Genomic DNA, 21,912 nt, shown 5'->3' with positions numbered 1-21,912 from the left:
CTTGGGTTATGTAGTGATTTCCAGGCCAGTCTCTCACTCACCACAGAGTGAGACCGTTTCAAAAAAGAGCAACATCTATTGCTTTCCAGCTCCAATGACACCTGATCATTTCCTGGCTAGATGCTCTGTGAGACTTCTGTGTACCAGTGTCCTTCACTTAAGTAAACAGAGATAGAATTGTCATCTCCTGGGCTGGAGAGATGGCTCAATGGTTAAGGAAACTGACTGTTCTTCCAGAGGTCCTGGATTCAATTCCCAGCAACCACATGGTGGCTCACATCCATCTGTAATGAGATCTGATGCCCTCCTCTGTGTGTCTGAAGATAGCTATGGTGTATTCATAAATAAAATAAATAATTTTTTTAAAAAAAGGATTGTCATCTCCTACAACTAACACATCTCTAGAAATACACTTTGCACGGTGTTTGGCCCCTCAAGTGCTTATGAAATTGAACTATTAAAAAATGCCCAATTGAGGACAATTTCTTTGAGCCAAGCTGGGGTCAAGCCCCTGGATATAGGATATCAGTACTCTCTGCCTATGAACTGACAATTTGTCCCGACTGAGATCACACATTTGTAAGATGACAGTCCTTTTCAGACTATTCTGAAATCTCTGGTATATATTCTATTAAAAAATCAAGAGTCATTTCTCCAGAGCAATAAGCATTTATTGCCTTGGCTATTAAAAATGAATAATTCAATATTTTATATCTTTTTCCAGATTTTCAGTAGTCTTGGGGTCAAGTTGCTATTGATTAATGAAATGAACGATATTACTAGAAGGCTACATATAAAATATTTACCAGCCAAAACCTGTGGACCGCAGTAGTCACAGGAGACTTGATTAAGATGTATGGAATTCTGTAAAATGAATTATAGATTCTGGCTAGCCTACATAAAAGACACAAAATCCTGGTATTTTATTTGTAAGCTGTAAGCCTAGTTTGGGCAGGATGTGAACTACTCTAACTTACACCCCAGCCATATGTCCCTTGTTACTTGCTGTTTGAGATTACCTCCCCCCCCCATTATTCCTGCCCTGTCAGCCTGTCCGAAGGGTCCACTGTGCTCTTGGTCCATCTCCTCTCTCCACTTCCTTTCTCCTTTTCCCTGACCTCTCACTCAATCCTCAAGTCCTGCCTTTCTCTCTCTACTGCCCAATCACAGCCTCTAGCCTTTTATTAACCTATTAACTTTAAGTTAGGGAGCAAGATTTACAAAACAAAGACTGGCTTATCCGAGAATTTGCTCCTCTGGAGGCAATCAGATCTTGGGGGCCACTATTTAGAATACATTGTAACACCAGACCAACTCCCAACAGATATCTGCCTGGGTGGATTTAATATAGGTCAGTGCAGAGCTCCTGCTACAACCAGACTTGCATACCTAGAATTGACTCATGGGAAAAGTTGGCCACTATGGAGAGATAGTCTTTTGAAACTTTTTCTGGACTAGAATAAATTGTAAACTTATCAGTACTGAAACGGGAACATTGTAAATAACAAGTTTAGTTGCCATACACCATAGAGGTTATTACCAGAGCCCACACTGAAGAATACATTGTTTCTTACACTATCACCTTTTCGAATGTGAAGAGCACAAAAATGTGACATAAAGTCTGGGCAATGACTGCCATTTACCACAATGAGAAAAAGTTAGTTGCTTTATTGCTTCTTTGAGAGATCATATTTTCTCTGTTTTCTCTTTTTTTCTCTTTCAATTTTACTTTAATTCTCATCTCTCTCTCTCTTCCATGAAGAGTTGGTAACTCAAGCTCAGGTTGTCAGGCTTTCAGCATCGGCCCTTCTGCTCCTCTGAGCCATCTCTCTGGCCCTCAACTTTAGTTTTCACATTGTGCACAGTACATTAAAATGCAGAATCCAGACCATTTGGACCAAATAAATAGAAAATGTTAAGGGCCAGAGAGATGGCTCAGTGGGTGAAGGCACTTCCTGTCACCTGTGAGGACCTAGGTTTGAGACTTAATGGAAGGAGAGAACTGACTTCTGAAAATTATCCTCTGAATTCTGCAAATGTGCTACTGCACATGCAACACACACACACACACACACACACACACACACACACACACACACACAATGCATTTTTAACTAGAATGTGTTAGCTCTTCTCTGCACCATTCACCTCTAATGGGGAAAGTGGGGAAATTAAGAAATTGTATTACCTTCCAGAAGGAGATTACATATGTACACATACAGAGAGACATCATTTATAGAGAGCAATAGGGGGAAGTTGCAAGGGCTTTAAATAAACAAAGCAATGATGCTCTGGCATTCTTCAGTCTTTTTGAATCTTCGCTATCAGCTTACTTGTCTGAAAGGTTTTCATGTAGTCTCAACCAGTTCTGCAAATTGAAGTAGATCAGATCAAGCCCACTGATTCCTGAAGCATCAAGTTGAAGCACCAGTGCGGTGGGATAATGCAGGGCGGTGGAATCTAGGTCCCAACACTGGCCACATCTGCCAGCCTACTCTCCCCTTGCTTATGGATTCTCGGTGTAGCAAATGTGGTCAGAAGAACATGCTGAGTAACCCAGATGTGTGATACTTCTCATTTAGAATCCATGATGCTTTGGGCCTATGCTTCAACTAGATTCATTAGCAATGTAATGTCAGGAGAAGGATCTGGATGGTTAAGAACTGATCAAAACTATGTTTAACTACTACTGTTGTGTGAGTGACTTTTCCTGGGGAGATATGAATGACTTTCTCAGTCCAGATAGGACACCGTGATAGACCATGGAAAGAACTCCACCAAAGTCCAGCTTGGTAAGCCTATAGATGTAGGGTCATTTACAGTGTTATACCTGATACAAAGACTGATGTATCTGGCTAGAGAGATGGCTCAGTGGTTAAGAGCACTGGCTGCTCTTCCAGAGGTCCTGAGTTCAATTCCCAGCAACCACATGGTGGTTCACAATCATCTGTAATGGGATCCAATGCCCTCTTCTGGTGTGTCTGAAAACAGCTACGATGTACTCATATAAATTAAATGAATAAATCAAAAAAAAAAGACAAATATATCACACCAATAAGTGCACGCTAATATGGATGACAGCTCAAGAAAGCCTGCATGCTAGAGTTCCCTGCCCAACCTGCAGGCAGCTCCACTGAAGGGTTCTCTTTTCTTAGATTTTGTTTGCTACTTGTATAAGTTTAGGAAGGAGCCTCATGTATATTGGGACTCCCTGAGCTTCCTAAACCTTCCTTCCTCGGCTGCCTATCTTATAAGACTCCCTTCTACTTCAAAGAGAGTGTGCGTTCCAATTTAGAATAGCCACATAAGAATGAATGGAGAATTAACATACATGTGTATATGCATGTGCACATATGCGCGTGTGTGCTTCCTGTACACATGCGTGCATGTGCAAGAGTCCCTGTGGAATCCAGATGACACTGAGGGTCTTGCTCTCACTCTCAGCCTCACTCTGCTGAGTTATAGTCTCTCACTGAACCTGAAGCTAACCCAGTGGCTCCTCTGTTTCTACCTCCCAGCATTGGGAGGACAGGCACCTGGAACCATCTTTTTACATGGGCACACGGGATTTGAACTGAAGTCTTCATGTTTGTGCAGCAAGTGCTCTTGACCAGTAGGCCAACTACCCAGTCCAGCATTTATCCTTTGCAACTTCTGCTGCTAATTTTGATCTTTCTGCAAGGCCAAGTGATTTGCCAAGTGGGAGAGGGGAGGCTTTTAACAGCCACGTGTACAAGAGACTGTTTCTGTGGAAGTCAGCCATCTTTTCCCTCAAGCTGCTGAGTGAGTCCTCCCTTCTCTAGTAAGCAAAGCACTGGAGCTGCTTGCAGAGATGGTGCATCTGTAGCTGTTTGCATCTGAAATCTCACACAGAATTTCTCTCACAAAGAGCAAGCCGACCATGGCTGAGTACCTTCACGTTCACAGGGCGGTCAACCTTGCAGAGGGTGGCATCCTAGCTAACAGGTAGCTATGTCACTAGCCTTCTCTTATAAGATCCTTTCACCATGCAAGAGACCATTGTAGGAATGTATGCCATGGGCTTCCCTTTCTCATACCAGCACCAACATCATATCTCCTGAGTGACCTATAAGCCACTCGGCTGTTTTTAGTATTGCCTCCAAAGAGGAGTTTATTTAATTGCAATTCATTTAATAGCATATAACTATCAGCAGATAGATATAGACAGGTAAAGATAGGTGACAGATAAGAAAGGTAGAGAGATGAAGATTGATTAAGGTGTCATGCTCCTGTGGGTCTCGGCTGCATTGACTCCAACACATTCTCCTCTACATGAGACTCACAGTTCTGCTCCCTTACAACTATTTATGGAGCTAAGCTGAGTATACAGGAAGTAGAAGTGATGGACTCTTCTGGGTTGTGTCTTCCTCATTCTTCAAACTTCTGCCTGGCCTCTTCACCCGGTACAACAAGATAGTTGTTATACTTGGTTAGCTACACACTCTCTCCCTTTAAAAACTGATTTACATCATTTCAATGAATATCTTCGTTAGGGGGTAGTTTCCTGAGTTTAGCCATCTGAGGAACAAGTCCCACCTTGCTAGCAGGATCAACACTGAGTCCATGTTCCCAGGCCCTGGGACCAGCTCCCATCCTGCTTCTTCAGGTTTTCATGTTTGTCTACTAACCAGTAAAGGATGTCAAAAGGGAAGATGCTGTTACCCCGTTACCTAAACCAAGGCACACAAGTCATAACTGTGTTGCTTGCCTTCATTTAAGTGACTGTGTGTTGCTTGCCACGCCAGTGTTCCCTTGTCTTTCTACAATTCTGGGCCAGAGTCCAAGAGGGGACCTGACTGCAAAATCTGAATCAAGGACTCTGAAACCAGGGAACCCAGATAAGGGCCAGTCACCAGCATTACCATCCTTGTTTAACCCCTTGTGTCAAAATATGATTGGCTAATGCAACAGCCCACCCTGACCCCACCTTGCTTTGTGTTCCCTTCAGGATGAAGTTCAGATCCCAAACTGGTCGCCTCTCTAAGTGCTCAGAAAACTGAGCTTTCATTTGTAAGCTTCTGGTGACTTTTCTCGGCTTCCACCCAGAACCCAACTATATTTTTGTCTTCACATTTCATTGTCCATGATTCTCCAGAAGAATATTCAAAATATAGTATACAATTCTAATTTAGCTAAAATTTTCAGCATAATTTTTGGTGACTTTAATTTTTGATATGCAATAAAATGTTTTAGGGGAAATAAATATAAATAACACAATAGTTATTTCAAAACCACCAGCATCCGCTAAAAATACCAACAGGTGTTTAACATTTGAAAGTTTAATACAGCTTCTTTCTCCTTGAACTTATGTTTGCATTCTACTTCCAGGGCCAAGCTTAATTCTAGTATGTTTTATTGTATGATTAAATGTCTGTTATTGATCAATGTCTCACATTTCTGTGCAACAATATTATGTATATAGATTGAAATTAACTTTTTAAACACTGCATATATAAGACTTTAAGGTTTTATACATCTTCTGTATTGATTAATATTACAATTACTGCATAAGTACAAGTAGCTAAATTAACATTAAAATATTTTTATAAATTTAAGAAATAAAATATAATGGAGATTTACCTCATATTAAACTGCATGGGACTTTTAAAATACCATATTCCAGGGGGATCGGGAAGGCTCAGCATCTAAAGGCATTTTGCAGCCAACTCTGATGACGATGGTGGAGTTTGATCCCTGGTATGCACACAGTGGAAAGAGAGGAACCTTCGAGTCTTGTAATATTCCCAATGCATCATCCACATCGAAAGTTAACTCAGAACAAATAAACCACTGGCAGTATGTATATGCCGAGCTGATGACATTATTTATGTGCAGATTCCTTTTCATACTCTGTTACACAGGTGTGTCCTCTAGTGTGTAAAAATGACCTAGTCTGTCCCCTCATCTTCTGATATACAAGATGACACTGATGCAGACACACGGCTCTGTCCTCAAAGGGAGAGAGATATTTATTCTGAAACCAACTATGAATGACCATGACCTGAGAAACACAGATTTAGTTTGCCCTCAATGCTCCAATGCGGCAAAAGTTGCATTTTTTATATTAGTAGTACAAAGTCATAAACTAAGGCACATTTACAACACATGGATCCAATTGCTGGACCTTGAATGCTACACTACTGACCTGTCAGACAAGATGTATGGAATAGTGGTAGTAAGGTTCTGAGGGCGACCACTTCCTAACTGGAAATGATGTCTCCTCCACAGGAAGGAATTCCTACTACATTGTGAGCCAGGTCAAAAGCTCATGGCTCAAGAAGGCATAGACCCTAAGGGCATGTTGGACATGGGGGACATTACTACTGTTATTTTGCTAAATGGACATGTTGTCAAAATGCTTTTGAAATATTTTTGTTTATGTGCATACATTAGTGCTTTCTTCGGCCTTAGCTAGGGAAACCTCTCTCTTCAGGGACCAGCACTGCAGAAGACATGTAATGGGTAAAAGTGACAAGCATAAGTGACTGTTGAGTGCTCTACCCTTTTTCTCTCCCTGTACCCAAGGCTTAGGGAAAGTAGGGTGAACAGAAGGAATGCAAGAGCTGGAAAATGATGAAGCGTGTTATACAATGCGATCTTCTGGACATGGCATGACTCGTGTACTCACAACCTCACTGCAGGATGGTTACATGCCAAAGCCAACCCAACGAGACTGGTCAACATTGCGGCAGGCAACACTAACTGCACTCCAGGTTACAAACGGGGACAAACGATGGCATGAAAGTGGAAAGTGGACATGGGCGAAGGCATCCGGGTGGCACATGAGGAAGATGTTGCTTATATGATCAAGATACATTGTATACAAGTATGAAATAACCAATTATATATGAAAGATATTCTACAGAAAGAACACTGAAGTAGATTGTTGGGAACATATGGCAGGCAGGTGTTTCTGTGAGGAGCCTCATGTGTTATTGAGAATGATGAGAAAGAAGACAGAAACTAGCCTGTGTGTTTAGGGCAGAAACTTTACTTATTGATCTTGGTTCTCCTGGCAGTTCTGTCCTCACCAGAGGTCTGAAATGTCAAAAGTGATGAGGTAAACATATATGTCCTCTAGTCTCTGTTATCTTTCTTCTTTTATGCAATGTAAAAAAACCACTACTGCCTGGGAGCCACATGACCAGGAAGCAGTCCCAATCTGGCACTGGAGGCCAAGGTGATCTTTGGAGAGCTGCCACCAGAAGGTGTGGCTCAGGTTGAAGGTGAGAAGTGCCCATTGCCATTCCCCAATCACAGATGTTCTAATTCTTAGTCAGCCTTATAGCTGCTCCTACAGATACAGCTAGTTGTGGTTCCCTACTGAGCTCACGATCCCTCCTGCTGGCAAACCATCACATTGTTTACATACAGAGTCTAAATATTATTTAAAGCCCCGTTGTACTCAGTCTTATGATCTGGTAAAGATGAGACACGGTGAGCAAAAAGCAGTCTTCAGGCGAGAAAAAAGTAAGAAGTGAGTCTTTAGACCCGTCAAGTTCTAGTGGCTATTGTCGTCCAGGCTTGAGTTTTCATTTTTCTCCCCTCTATATCTGACAGAGCACTTCTGTATGATGTGTAAATCTAAGAGGAGTGTTACACTGAAAGTTAAAATAATCAAGAACACAATATATCCTAAAGAGTTATGGCAGCAGATGAAGAAAGCAGGCATTTTAGCCAAGCAGAAATCATTCTTAAGCCAGGTTTACTATGTTTCCCCTCATGTTTATAGCTATCTGTACTGTGGGAGAATTTTTATATGATGTTGATAATGTTTGAATAATTTGTTATCTTTTAATTTTCCTTTGACAAGTTTTAATTTATTGTTATAATCTTGTATTGGTATAGTTGAAGTTATTAGGGACAAAACCTTTATTTGTTCTGTAATTTTGGCATTCCATCAGATTGTAGTTTAGAAAAGTTAAGTGGAAAGTTAAACTATAGAAGAAATCAAATAACAACAAAGCGTCATTTCAAACTTCGTTCTAACAAAATTGTCTTTTTCAAATATTATTTATGGAAAGGACAGAAACAAAAGGCCAGACGTGCAAGAGAAATCAGGATCTATAGACTTTGTGGGTGTAATCGAGTCTTATTTCCCTTTTCATGGTCATAAAGGGAAGCATGAGTCTCTTTGTAACATTGCCCATTCACTTTTCATTAGTAAAATACATTTATCATAAATTTTATTTTGCATTTATTTTAGAGTAAGAGTTTCATATAGTCCAAGTTGACTTCTGACTTAACTATGAATTGCTAATATCTGCTTTTTTCATTAATTAATTTATTTGCTCCCTTTATATCCCAATCACAACATGCACATCTCAGTCCCCTCTTCACACAACCCCTACCCACGTCCCCTCTCCCCTTCATCTCTGAGAATGGGAATATCCCTCAGGGGAAATGAACCCACCCTGGCCCCTCAAGTCATGGCAGGACTAGGCATATCCTTTCCAGCTAAGGCCAGACAAAGCATCCCAGTTAGGGGAGCAAGATCCACAGATTCAGGGACAGCCTCTGTTCCAGTTATTGGGGGACCCACATGAAGACCAAATTGCACATCTGCTACATATATGTAGGGAGCCTAGGTCCAGCCATTTATGCCCTTTGGTTGGTGGTGCAATCTCTGGGATCCCCCAAGGGTTCACGTTAGTTGACTCTTGGCTGTTGGTTTATTTGTGGAGTTCCTATCCCCGCTGGGTTCCTCAATCCTTCCCCTAACTCTTCTACAAAACTTTCCAAGCTTGGTCTAATGTTTGGCTGAGGGTCTCTGCATCTGTTTTTGACAGCTGCTAGGTAGATGCTCTGGTTTGGTGTGAGTATTGTAGTGCTAAATACTAGCTGCCAAGACAAGGAGTTCTCCAGAGAGAAGGAGATCCTCACATACACCAAGTGATGCCAAGTAAACTTGCCCCCCCCAAGTCAACTTGACCCCCTCATTGGTCAATAAAGATGCCTACAACCTGTAACTGGGCGGAAGAGAGGTAGGCAGGACTTGGGTTCCCAGGCTTTGGGTTTGAGGAGAAAACAGGAAAAGAGAGGAATGAGGTGGAGGGGAGGTGGGTCATGAGAGCATGACCATGAGAACAGGCCAGTTAGAGTAGGAGTGGCCCAGGCGAAACACCTCAAGTTATGTTTCAGGGTTATTGGTAGAGGAATAGACAAAAGAACACAGAGGATCAATATCTGCCCAACTCCAGTGCTTTAAGGCTTATCATAAATATAAAGGTTTTGTGTCTTTTATTTCAGAATTCAACGATCTAAGGTGGAGTAGAAACCTCCAATTAATGTTTATTACTACAGGTGGAGTCTCCCAGAGAACAGTTATTCTAGGCTCTTGTCTATGCTATGAATCCAGGCTGACAAACATAACCTGAGGCTCCAAGGTAACTGAAGGAAGAAAGCAGGCCAGCAATCAATTTGTCTGTGCAGGTCTTCTAAGGACAGCTCAGTGCGCATGCGCGTGTACATACATACACACACACACACACACACACACACACACACACACACACACACACACACATACCAGACTGTAGTACAGCTAATCCAACAATCCAACAATGGCTGTCAACCAATGCAAGGTTCAAGAATCCAGTAGTTGTTCAGTTCACAAGGCTGGATATCTCAACTGGTCTTCAGTTGATGCCAGAATCCCCCCAAAATAGTCTCTATAGCCAGTGAAGGGATGGACTTGACTATTGAGAGCCAGAGCAAGCAGAGAGAGAGAGCAAGCTTCCTCCTTCCATGTCCTTTATATCAGTTGCCAACAGAAGGTGTTGCCCAGATTCATCATCTCTCCTCAAAAGATCCTGAGTAAAAGTGGGTCTTTCCACTTCAAATGATTTAATTAATTAAAACAAGAACTCTTTCACAGGTTTACCCAGCTATTTGGATTTTAGATAACTCCAGATATAGTCAAATTGATCACCAATCATAGCCTTCCCAAGTCTTGTTTATTAGTTTTGAAAATTTAGGCTAACTGTACACCATAACATACCTTAAATATTTATTTAGTCAATAACCACGAGCTCTTAAGGCATAAAGCATTATGAATGTAGTCACTGGAGATTGATTTTGTGGTTACTGGATAGAGTCAGTCTAAATCTTTACATATTTCTAATAAGAGTCAATGAAGTTAAAGTTATTTAAGTTACTCAGAAACACGAGTGTGTCATAGAGCTTCCCCAAGGCTTCTTCCATTTGCTGCAGCTGAACATTTTGAATAATAATAATAATAATAATAATAATAATAATAATAAAGTAACCTAGTTGATTGGACACAGTTATTATTTTATCTGAGTAGGAGAAGGTTTGTTATTACGCTCTAAAAGTTTGGAATTCAAGTGGATGTATGCAGAAAGGAGACTTCTTGTGGACGATCTGAGATAACCATTTGCCCATTTAAAAACTAGAATTTTATGATCCAAATTATACTGAATGTTTGGTTTCAGATCCCAGGACAAGGGACTGAAGTGCATATTTTACATACCAAAGCAGACCTGGTCTCCAGGTTCTCCCAGCATCCCTCAGTCCCTACGTGACATACCCTGGCCCCAACCTCAGGTTCGGACTTTCCTGCCCAGGGGCTGGGCTGCCTTTTCCCAGAAGCTCTTCCCTATATAATCCAGACCTCCCCTTCTTTCTCTGTTCATGCTTGCACACCCTTTCTGCCCCCACCTCAAGCCCACCCCCCCGCACCTTTGTTGTGCTCAGTGCCCGGGGCGCCCGGGGCCAGTGAACTCACTTGCTAGAGAGCAGCTTCTCAATAAACCTGCCTTTAATATAATCTAACCTGGTTTGGATTGGTTCATTTCGCCAAATAACCCACCACTGAGTAACAAGAAAATTCTTTTATGAAGGTTGTGGAAAGCTTAGATCTTTTGAAACACAAAGACCTGATTCAGATATAGTAATATTAGTAAAGTTATCAAAGTCAAAGCCAGGGCCCAGGCAGCCCTAACAATAGATGACAAATTAGGCAAGCCATAACTAGGAGAAAAGAAACCACTGGGAAGTTGCCCCGAGTAGAGAGGATGATCCAGCAGTGGAGAACAACTTTTAAAATTACTTGTTTCGACTTTACCTTCTGTCGCCTTAGCACCATGGAAGCCACCAAGCAAGTGATTAACTTTGGGCCCGGGCCTGCCAAGTTACGATACTCGGTTTTGTTAGAGATACAGAAGCTGCTACTAGACTACAAAGGCCTTGGCATCAACGTGCTTGAAATGAGTCACAGGTCATCAGATTTCGCCAAGATTATTAGCAACACAGAGAATCTTGTGAGGGAATTGCTAGCTGTTCCCAACAACTACAAGGTGATCTTTGTACAAGGAGGTGGGACTGGCCAGTTCAGTGCCGTCCCTTTAAATCTTACTGGCCTGAAAGCTGGAAGGTGTGCCCACTATGTGGTGACCGGAGCTTGGTCAGCTAAGGCTGCGGAAGAAGCCAAGAAGTTTGGGACTGTGAACATTGTTCATCCTAAACTTGGAAATTACACAAAAATTCCAGACCCAAGCACCTGGAACCTCAACCCAGACACCTCCTATGTGTACCTCTGTGCAAACGAGACTGTGCATGGCGTGGAGTTTGACTTCATACCTGACATCAAGGGAGCAGTGCTGGTCTGTGACATGTCTTCAAACTTCTTATCCAGGCCAGTGGACGTTTCCAAGTTTGGTGTGATTTTCGCTGGTGCTCAGAAGAATGTTGGCTCTGCTGGGGTGACGGTGGTAATTGTCTGTGATGACCTGCTGGGGTTCGCCCTCAGAGAGTGCCCATCAGTCCTTGACTACAAAGTGCAGGCTGGGAACAACTCTTGTTATAACACACCTCCATGCTTCAGCATCTACGTCATGGGCATGGTCCTGGAATGGATCGAGAACAATGGTGGGGCCGCAGCCATGGAGAAGCTCAGCTCCGTCAAATCCCAAATGATTTATGAGATTATTGATAATTCTCAAGGATTTTATGTTGTGTCCGGTGGAGCGCCAGAATAGAAGCAGGATGAACATTCCGTTTCGCATTGGCAAAGGCAAAGGGAATGAAGCTCTGGAGAAGCGGTTTCTTGATAAGGCCGTAGAACTCAACATGATCTCCTTGAAGCGGCACAGGTCGGTGGGAGGCATCCGAGCCTCTCTGTATAATGCTGTCACCACCGAAGATGTTGAGAAGTTGGCTGCCTTCATGAAGAACTTTTTGGAGATGCATCAGCTGTGAACGTGACCAACCTCACCCCGTGAGCAGCATTTAGAATAACTCGGGGTTTTCTAAACAAACCTTACAGACGTGGACTCTTTCACATACATGCTTTTTACAGATTCCTTTTTCAAAGAATAACCACTAAGCCACGGGGCTCTACAGAGCTGAGGAAACTTCCAGCTAACGGCCACCTTCACTCCTATTCGACCTGGAAGCATCTCGAAAGCTTTCCTGTTGCTTTTCTAATGAATTCAGCCTGTCTGTCATCTTTGCTCCTTTCTCTAGGAGGATTGAAGGACTTGCCTTGGACTTTTTCCTGCTGGTTCCAACTGGTTATTTATCATTAGGAAGGTATCCCAAGGAGGTTGAGAAGTCTTTTGTGCTGGACAGGCAGCTGTGAGCTGTCCAGGTTCTGCAGGTGTTGGTTGAAGTCAGCAGCGACTGATGAGCATTTTGGATCTGTGTACTGCAATTCCCATAAAAAGATAGGCATGTAGAGCGCTTACCTAGGAAGCGCAAGGCCCTGGGTTCGGTCCCCAGCTCCGAAAAAAAGAACCAAAAAAAAAAAAAAGATAGGCATGATAGGCCGTGTTTATGGAGTGGGAATTTTCTTAAACACCATACGGTTTATATCTATGCTTTTATATTTCTAATGAAACACTTCTGCAGAAGCTTTTCAGAGTTTGTTCAGCCAGTGACTTTGTGTATGACTGTCATCTGTTATGGACACTGGCACCCTCTACCTACTGCCTTTTAAAGCTGCTTCATGAGAAGGATCCATGAGAAGGATCTAGAAGTTCCATGATTTACTTTTCTTGCCACAAGTAGAAGAAATGGTTGTTCCTTTGCTTTTTGGTTAGGCCGTTAAACAAAACTCAGTTACACCCCCCACTCCCAAACTATGATCATGTGGCTGTTTTTGTAGTTTAACCAGGGCAACACTATGCATTCCAGATCTTTGCTGAGGTCTTTTCTGGTTGTTCATGTGTTAGTGTTTTTGATTGATGATATGAAGAACATTTAAGTCCTGAGTCATCTAAAAAAATTACTTGTTCCTGAGACTTTTTAAACAAGATTTAAAATGTTTTATTTATAGTATATGCTATGTGTGTACATATACCCATGGATACCAGAAGACAGTGCTAGATCCCCTGACCTGGAGTTACAGGTCCTTGTAAGTCACCCAGTGTGGGAGCTGGGAACCAAACACAAGTCTTCTGGGAGAGTAACCAGGTGTCCTCGACGCCTGAGCCACTAAGATCTTTTCTAATTTCCCCACTTCAGTGGGAATCCGGTGCTTTGTAGCTCAGTTTGGTGAAGCCGGAAACACGTATTTGAACTCTTGTTTTTGACCCTGAAAATGTCTGGCCTTTCTGTGAGTCTTTCCCTATGTATCTTGGAGCTGTCTTCATTGGCTTGGGACTCTTTCGAATTTTAATTCTTTTCAACTATTTGGTCACTGCCATTTAGTAACTAGCTTTGTCTCTGGGAATTCTTCTGAGTTATTTCCATTCCACCAGTTATAGGGCTGATGCTCTTCATAGGGCAAATTTGCTGATTTGAAAGTCCTTCTAAGCAAATTGTGAGTTCTACTGAATGATGCGGTCGTGCTCCTTAGGACAGGGAAGGGTCAAATGTGTATCTTTTGTGGTTATTGTTGTTGTTGTTGTTGCTGAGACACTGGGGTTCCATTGAGCCATTTGGGGAAAAACAAACAAGGCCATAAAGGATTTCTCTTTTGTGATTTATATAACATGGGAAATATTAAGTTTATCCCATCCTGTCCTTCTATGTGAGTAATCTGTGAATTTATGATATGTTCTAAGGCAGCATGAGGTAAACTTAGAGTTCCTGAGAATAACTTAGTAACAACCTTCAGCTCTTACATTTTTGCATTTCTTTTTGAATTTACCATGCTAACTAGTTTTTTTCCTCCTACCATGCCTAGTTTGGTGTGTGTGTGTGTGTGTGTGTGTGTGTGTGTGTGTGTGTGTGTGAATGCATGTTTAGGGATAATAGTTTTGAACTACATTAATATATAGAAATTGATGCCTCTTTTTCCTTTCAAAAAGTGATTAACAAAATGCACATAGTTTAAGAATTTGAGAATGAAAAAAAAAGTTATGTAAGACTTTGACTAAGTCAGACCTAAATAAAATATTAACTAATTGAAAATTTAATTTTGAGTTTCTTTCCTGGTGGAATGATGTGGGTCTGGGGCCTTCAACTGTTACTTCCGGAAACTGAGTCTGAAAAAGTCTTACAGTGTTTGCAAGAACTGCTGATCTTCTGCAAATTAGCATCTTGGAGAGACAGTATACATCTAAATACTTGACTGGAAGTCAAAATATTTCTAAGTAATACACATTATAACAGTGTTATCTGAGAAAGATAGATGCCATGAAAGGCTTCAAATCGGCAGTTAAGGAGACTAGGCCTAAATCTCTGTTTCTGAGAACTGGGCAATTCCAGGGAAGTCCAGGCCTCAGAAGCTTCCCTGCCATCTGACCTGAGGCAAGGCCAATGGGTCAGCTGCAGTTTCCAGACCTCCCCCAGCAAGTTTCCAGCCCCCACATCCCAGTAATGAAATATCTACAGAGACAGACCCACCAGATTAACATACAGGTCACCTACCCCGATATTCCCTAATGTGCTTTAAAAAGTCAGGCCTGCAAGCTCGCTTGAGTGTCTCTCTATTCTGGTAATGGGAGACCCCAGCATGCTAGACTTCTGCCAAATAAAGCACTCTTTGCGTTTACATACTATTTGAGTCCAGGGTATCATTCTTCAGCGAATCAAGGCCCCTTAGGTATAAAGATAAAAGCAAGGTGTGTTTCAAGGTCCCTGTACATTGAGTCAATATTTACTTTTGTAACAAAAAATCACCCTTATTGTAAGGTCCAGGAGACCAAAAGGCAGACAAGGAAATGACTTCAGGACAGAACTGGGTCTTATTTTGTTATTCAGAAGAAAAACTTGTAAGGGGATTTTGATAAAAGAATCAGAGCCAGTTCTGTGCTTGCAGGCTGGGGTACTTACAGAGCAGAAAGTGGGGTGGGAAAGAAAGATCAAAAAGTTTCCATTTTGAGGCCATGATTAGTATTGATAGGGATTGTTGGGTAATAGCTTCAGATCTTGAGAAAGTGAGTTGAGGGGTATCTAGCAATAGTCCCTAGCTATGAAGAATGGCTTGGCCCCAGCCTTACAGATCCACCCACTTGCACTTTGTGGTATCCAAAGCAGTCTACCCTGTTTCTAGTTAAACCACAACAATAAATAAATAAATAAATAAACTTTTTTTTAAAAATAGCTGTAACTTTTTAGTAGATACCCATATTTGTGTGCATATAAACTGTAAGAACCACCTGCCCAAGGACCAGGCAACTTCCTGGAATGCTGGGAGTTGTAGTTCTTATAAAATAGAAGCATCTCATGGGAAAATATGGAAGCCTATTGGTTTGTTCTTAGTGTCTCTAGGTCACTAGGCTGGGAATTCCAGGGAGTGGTCCTGACCAAAGCCCATCATGGTCAGTATTTAATAAAAACTTTCTTCAAATTTGACTCAAAGGGTAGAACTTGTTTTTCTCAGACAAATCTCAGGATTAACAATGCTACTCCTCCAGCACCTCTAAATGTGCCCATTTTTCACCTTGTGCGTAGGTGGGGGTCCCTTACTGTTTCAATAAAGCTGTCTCAGCCTGATGAGATCCAGTCTGTCTACCTCTCTGTCTCACATTTATTTCCAGGGGTAACTCAGGGGTGTGTGTGTTAAAGAATGTCAGTTATGAGAAACATGTATTGTGATCCTTTACTGGGGGTTGTGAGGTCTGATCTGACCCCTTTCCGGGACCCCTTGAGTGAGACTCAGGGAGGCAGTAATCAATGCAAAAGCAAGAGGAGCTTTATTCCAATGTGTTTGGGTTGACTCCCTTTCAGAGAGAGATGACCCTGAACAGACTCTAACAGAGAGTTATATACCTTGCAAACAAGGGAGTCAGAATTCAAACAATGATAACTAGGCAGGGTCCTATTGGTAGGGAGAAGTGACCTCCAAACTGACTCGCAGTCAGTGGACTAGTCCAGGACTTTCCGAGGGGGTTGGATGGGGAGTTACAGGTGGTTTTGTTCAGCAGTTTGGCTTGTAGCTGTTCCAGGAACTAGACTTGCTTTACTCCTACTGGAAGGGAGGGGTCTTTCTGTGCTCGGAGGTTTGTGGTGGAATTTTCCCACTGCCCTCAGATTGGCCCCAACTTTCAGGGGTCATAGGAGACTGAAGGCAGGATTGTTGAAAATCAAGATGTTTTAGTTCTGGAAATCCACCTTTCTCTCTTTCTGTCTGTCTCTGTCATCATCTCCCTCCCCCTCCCCATCCCTTTCCTCCTCCCCCTCTTCCTCTCTCAATGATCATCATTAATCAAAATGGAGAGATTTACAAACTAATGTGGCAGTGGCTAACATTCCTGACTCCTTTTCCTGTACATCAGTGGGAAAAGTGGCACAGTGGTTCTTGTAGCCCTTCTCTCTGGACACTGTGGAATTCTCATTGGCAATATCTTGGGGCAATCTCTGATACTGAATATTTTGGAGGAGAGGGATGCTAATGAAATGTCTTGCTTGGCATCTTGGCTAAAAGAGTTGAGCCTCTGCTATACAAAACAGATTAGGCAGTTAGAAGACCAAGCAAAATGCCTTTAACTTAGGGGCCAGGAAAGCACACCAGTTCAGCAGTGGAGGTCAGCAAAAAGCCACACACCTAATAGTAGTGGAGTTTCAGAGAATGAATGAGTTCAATGGTTGACTCTGAATGTATTTAGGAAACAGTTATACGTCTCTATGGCTGTTTCCAGTTGAAGTGGGAGCACAGAAAAACTCGGGGTCACCTCTCCTGTTGACTTTTGTGCATTGGAAGACAATCAAAGGAACCCGGACAGATCAAACTACATGCTCAATGGATTGGCTGAGCAGAGATCAACAATTGTGACGTTTGGCACGGTCATAGTCTGATTTTGTAGATCTCTTATAGAGAGAAAGAGACATTTGAAGAATTATCAGGTATGCACAAACACGAATTCGATTACAGCTAGAAAATGTATGATGGTCCTTCAATCTCATTACAGTTGGAGATGTTGTGATTACTACCCCTGGCATGTCAAGAGCCCACACTTAGGGTTTATTTAATGGGAAGGCCTTTAAGGCCTGGAACATTTCACACACACACACACACACACACACACACACACACACACACACACACACACACCCCTCTCAATTACTTTAATTTTCAGTTATACTTTCCTCCCGGATGTTTAAAAGCGTGAGAGTAACCACAGACCACAACTTTTCTGTTTTTATTTTTTTCCTGTTAAGGTCAGTTGGTCAGTTGGGGTTCTTTTGGGAGGACTTGGGCTTAGAGGAACCTCAACTATAGATGTAGCATAGATGCATTGTCTTTAATATTAAAATGGATTGAAATCATAGTGTGTTTTGAAAAAGCAAAGAGAGATGGAGACCGGCACTCCAAGAGTTTAAATACAGATACCACCACAGTAGTTTCTAAAAGAACTATAGTTGATTTTAATGTCAACTTTTCAAAAATTAGGGCCAACTGAGTAGGTGCCTTACCAGAAGAATTGTCTTGATTGTCTTAATTGATGTGAGGATTGAATGTAGGCTGAACCTTCTGGTAGCTGCCTAATTAAAATAAGTGCGTGTGTGGTGGGGGGTTGGGCAGGAGCTGGAGAGCTGGCTCAGCTGGTGCTCTTGCAGGGGTGGTTTGGTTTCCCGCCTATGGATGGAACGTGGGCTGTGTTTTCATGCTCTCCCAGGTGGAGCAGATGAGTGAGCGTTTACTCCAGATTACTTACTAGTGCTTGCTGTTATCATTCAAGTATTCCTCTATGGAAAATCGTGGGTTTTGCCACATGTTGCTTGAACTCATAAAAACTTTAGTCATGTGACTTTTTTAAAACCTCAGAGTATACACACACACATATATACAAATATACATTCACACACACACACACACACACACACATATGGAGAGAGAGAGAAAGTCAAGGGAAGACCTGATATCAATACTTACATGGATTTTATCATTGTTGTATCATATTACCCTTAACTAATAATTATTTTTTAAGGGTATTACAGACTCTATGAATTTTCAACTTTTATTTGCAGATTACTATATAAGGATAGGAAATCAATATTCAGCTGGCAAGCTATGAGATTTTGTTTTCATATGAACTGACTTTGTGATGGCAAAACTTGCCCAACCTTTTCCCATTCCACAGGCAGATACTTATTTTACTGGCAGTTCATCAATCTACTAATACTTCTTTTTTTCTCAGTCCAAAACAGATAGAATATGCTGTTTTTATTCATCTATTATGATTAGTTTATAAACCCTTAAATATTGTTTCTGTTACTGTTCTAGTTAACAGCGTGAACCTGAGAAATTGGGGACCAAAAATGAGGTGCAGTAAAGTCTCATGCTATAGCCATCTTTATTCAGGGCATCAGACAATTTATGTTCTGAGTGTTTTCAGGGTTAGGCAAAGTCACATGAGCAAAGTTCACTTGAGTTCTTCAAACAGTCACAAGGCCAAGGTCATATCCGGTTAGGCTGAATAACACCAGCAGGAGAACTTAAGCTTAGAAACCTCATTCTGAATAATCATGGATAAAATGATGGTTTATCTAAAGTAAACCCATTGCTGTTTATTACTCCTTGGAGGTACACAAAAACGTATTCCAAGAGTAATCCATGTTGTGGAGGAGTAGAGTTTACAACGAGGCCTTGTTTTGGCATTATCTCAGAAGCTCTCAGAAACCTCATCAAACAGATTCACCCACGGACTGTGTTCCAGTTTTAAAGTCTGCTTGTGTTGTCAGATTACTTCTAGCACGAGAAACAGCTTTAATTTAACCTTAATATTCTGCTATGTTTCCATTACTACAGGAACTACAACATTCCCTTAAAGGCCACACACATCCTTTGTTTGTTACACACATGCACACCCTAACCTTCCTGGTTTTATTCCAAAAGGAAATAAATAAACTGAAGCACTAACCTGCCCTGATTCTACTTCTCCAGAAGAGGAGCATCAACTCCTGTACGCGGATACTAACAGGCTTCATGTAGAAGAGCACACCCCTCTTAGACAAGTGAGACAGTTTATGCAGGAATGTCCTGTCTGTGCTTCCTTGTACAGTCACAATCATGTAACTGCAGTTTATCTCAGAGGTAAACATACTAACGAATTATAGGAAATGGTTGTCACTCACTTTGCTCTTGGGCCTAGGATGCTGTAGCTGCATTCTTGCATTGATGCATATTCTAAATTTCTCTGGGCTGTACCTCAATCCTCAAAGAATGCTTCTGCAATATAGTCTTATCCTATACAAACTTTTGTTGCTATAGTAATGCCTATTTCTATAAAAATGTACAATGGAACAGCCTATTGTAGCAAACAAAGAACTTCTGTAAAGAATGGAATTTTAACCATATTACAGGCCTCCCTTGTCACCTTCAAGGCCAGGGTATAATTGAAAAAGCACATAGAACATTAAAACAGCAATTATTTTTAAAACAAACTTAAAATTGGAAAACACCAAGAAAGGGATACTTTTGTATTTTCCTTATTTACTCTTAATTTTTAAAAATTTTGCCTCAAGATGTTACATGTTCAAGAGCTCAAAAACATTTCTCTACTGCCTTTGGATTGGCCAGTGTGGTTTAAACAATTTGAGACTTGGAAGCCAAGTTGTCTGCAGAACATGGGAAGGGGTCTGTGTTCCTCATTGCAGAGGGAGCCACTGGAACATTACGGATTTCTCTTCAGCTCCTTGGGCCCTTGGGCCATCAAGAACTGTGGTGGATCGAGAGGCACAGCTGGCAAAACCACAGCTAACAGTGATATATGGACCACATCATAAAGTCAAGTCTGCCCAACTGCCAAGTTAAGGCCCCATGCACCAAGAGAGAAGTTACTCTGTGAAACACACAGAGCCCCATGACACCTGAGAATCTCTTCTGGTGATGCTTTGACCTGTGCACTTGCAGTGAGCACCTCTCAACACATGTATTGGTCTTATGTTTCTTATCCATCTCATTCCTTCAGATTGTAGATAGGGTGAATTCAGCTCCTGTCGTCTTTACTAATGACTCTCTGTATTTATGACTGGGCCTGAAGACCACAATAGACTCATTCATCAGGAGAAGGGACTGCATTTAATTTTTCCTTGAGATTTAAAATCACTTCCTGTTGTATAGGACATTATAACATTTGTGTTCCTATTAAAGGCAAATATGAGTTTACATTCTACAAGACATCAGAACTACTAGTCAAATGGATCTCTTTTCAAGCTATTCTCTAGACTTTTCTGATCAAGCTAATAATGTAACCAATTACCTTAGTTAGGGCTTTATTGCTGTCAGGAGACACCATGACCAAGGCAACTCTTATAAAGGAGGAGTTTATAAGAGCTCCATTTAATTGGGGCTGACTTACAGTTTCTGAGGTTTAGTCCATTATCATCAGGGTGGAGGAACATGGTAGCACACAGGCAAACATGGTGCTGGAGAAGAAGCCGAGGAGAGTTCTACACCTTGATCTGCAGGCAGCAGGAGACTGCCGTGCCTAGCTTGATCATATAAGACCTCACCTCAAAGCCCACCCCCACCATGACACCATTTCTCCAACAAGGTCACACCCCCTAATAGTGCCTAATAGTCCCTATGGGCCAAGCATTCAAGCACATGCGTCTTTGGGAGGGGGTTATTCCTATTCAAACCACCTATTCTGGTGACAGAGTAGTACCCATAACACTTTCACTGTTCTAACATTCATTACGTTCATATTTTATTATTATGCTTATAATTTGCTTATACTCATGCATCTAATGGCACCTAAATCTATCTACAACCCCTCAAATCAAAAACACTTTGTTCATTCTATCTGTGGGGAGAACGGAGGCATAAGAGAAGAATTTCGAGTGCTGTTGAAACACTCCAAGAAAACAACACGAGAGTCTTGCGTCTTCGATTTCTTCAAAATATGGTGAGGGGGTCCCTGGAGGTGTCATACAGGGAAGTGAACCACTCGGAGAGATAAGAATGGAAAAGAAGCACAGATTGATTTCATCTGGATCAGACTTCCTGATGCATTTAAGGCCAGTATAATTTGGAACAAAAGGTTTCTTGATGTAATAAAATACAACTCCTGGTGTATGGGAATCGTAATTACATCGAACCTCAACTCAGGATATGTCTCATTTATTCCAAGATGGGCTCTAGAGCTAAGTTACCTGTATTAGCTTAAGGGCTCCAAGTTTCTCTGGAGATCTGTGGGTGTAAGAACCTTCATGCTCTGCTCCTGACAACACGGAATTGCCTGGAATGTGTTTTGCAGCCCCCCCCCCCCCCCAGGTATACTAGATAGGAGTGAGTTTCCTTCAGATTACTCACTATAAGAACCAGAGCCTGCTGCCTGCTGGTTACAGGCTTGGGTACTTACAGGGCAGAAAGAGAGCAGGGAGAGAAAGAAAACATTTCCTTTTAGCCATGGTTTGCCATTGCTAGGGGTAACCAGGAAATAGTAAAAGAACTTCAGACAGCGATAAACATCTCCAGTGCTGTCCTTCACTGGGGGTCACCCGGACAGGGAGGGCTGGAATCCAGGGAAACAAAGT

The 21,912-nt window shown here is 41.8% G+C and overlaps 1 pseudogene; it reads left to right on the top strand.

Annotated features, from left to right (window-relative positions):
- Positions 1 to 11,126: 11,126 nt before the first annotated feature.
- On the top strand, positions 11,127 to 12,405 carry Psat1-ps1 (phosphoserine aminotransferase 1, pseudogene 1; annotated as a pseudogene).
- The last annotated feature ends 9,507 nt before the right edge of the window (positions 12,406 to 21,912 follow it).

The sequence above is a fragment of the Rattus norvegicus genome, chromosome 2 (assembly GCF_036323735.1).
Source record: "Rattus norvegicus strain BN/NHsdMcwi chromosome 2, GRCr8, whole genome shotgun sequence".
In the NCBI taxonomy this organism is placed as follows: domain Eukaryota; kingdom Metazoa; phylum Chordata; class Mammalia; order Rodentia; family Muridae; genus Rattus; species Rattus norvegicus.
The sequence above is the reverse complement of the archived record's forward strand: the minus strand, read 5'-3'. Positions and strand labels throughout refer to the sequence as shown.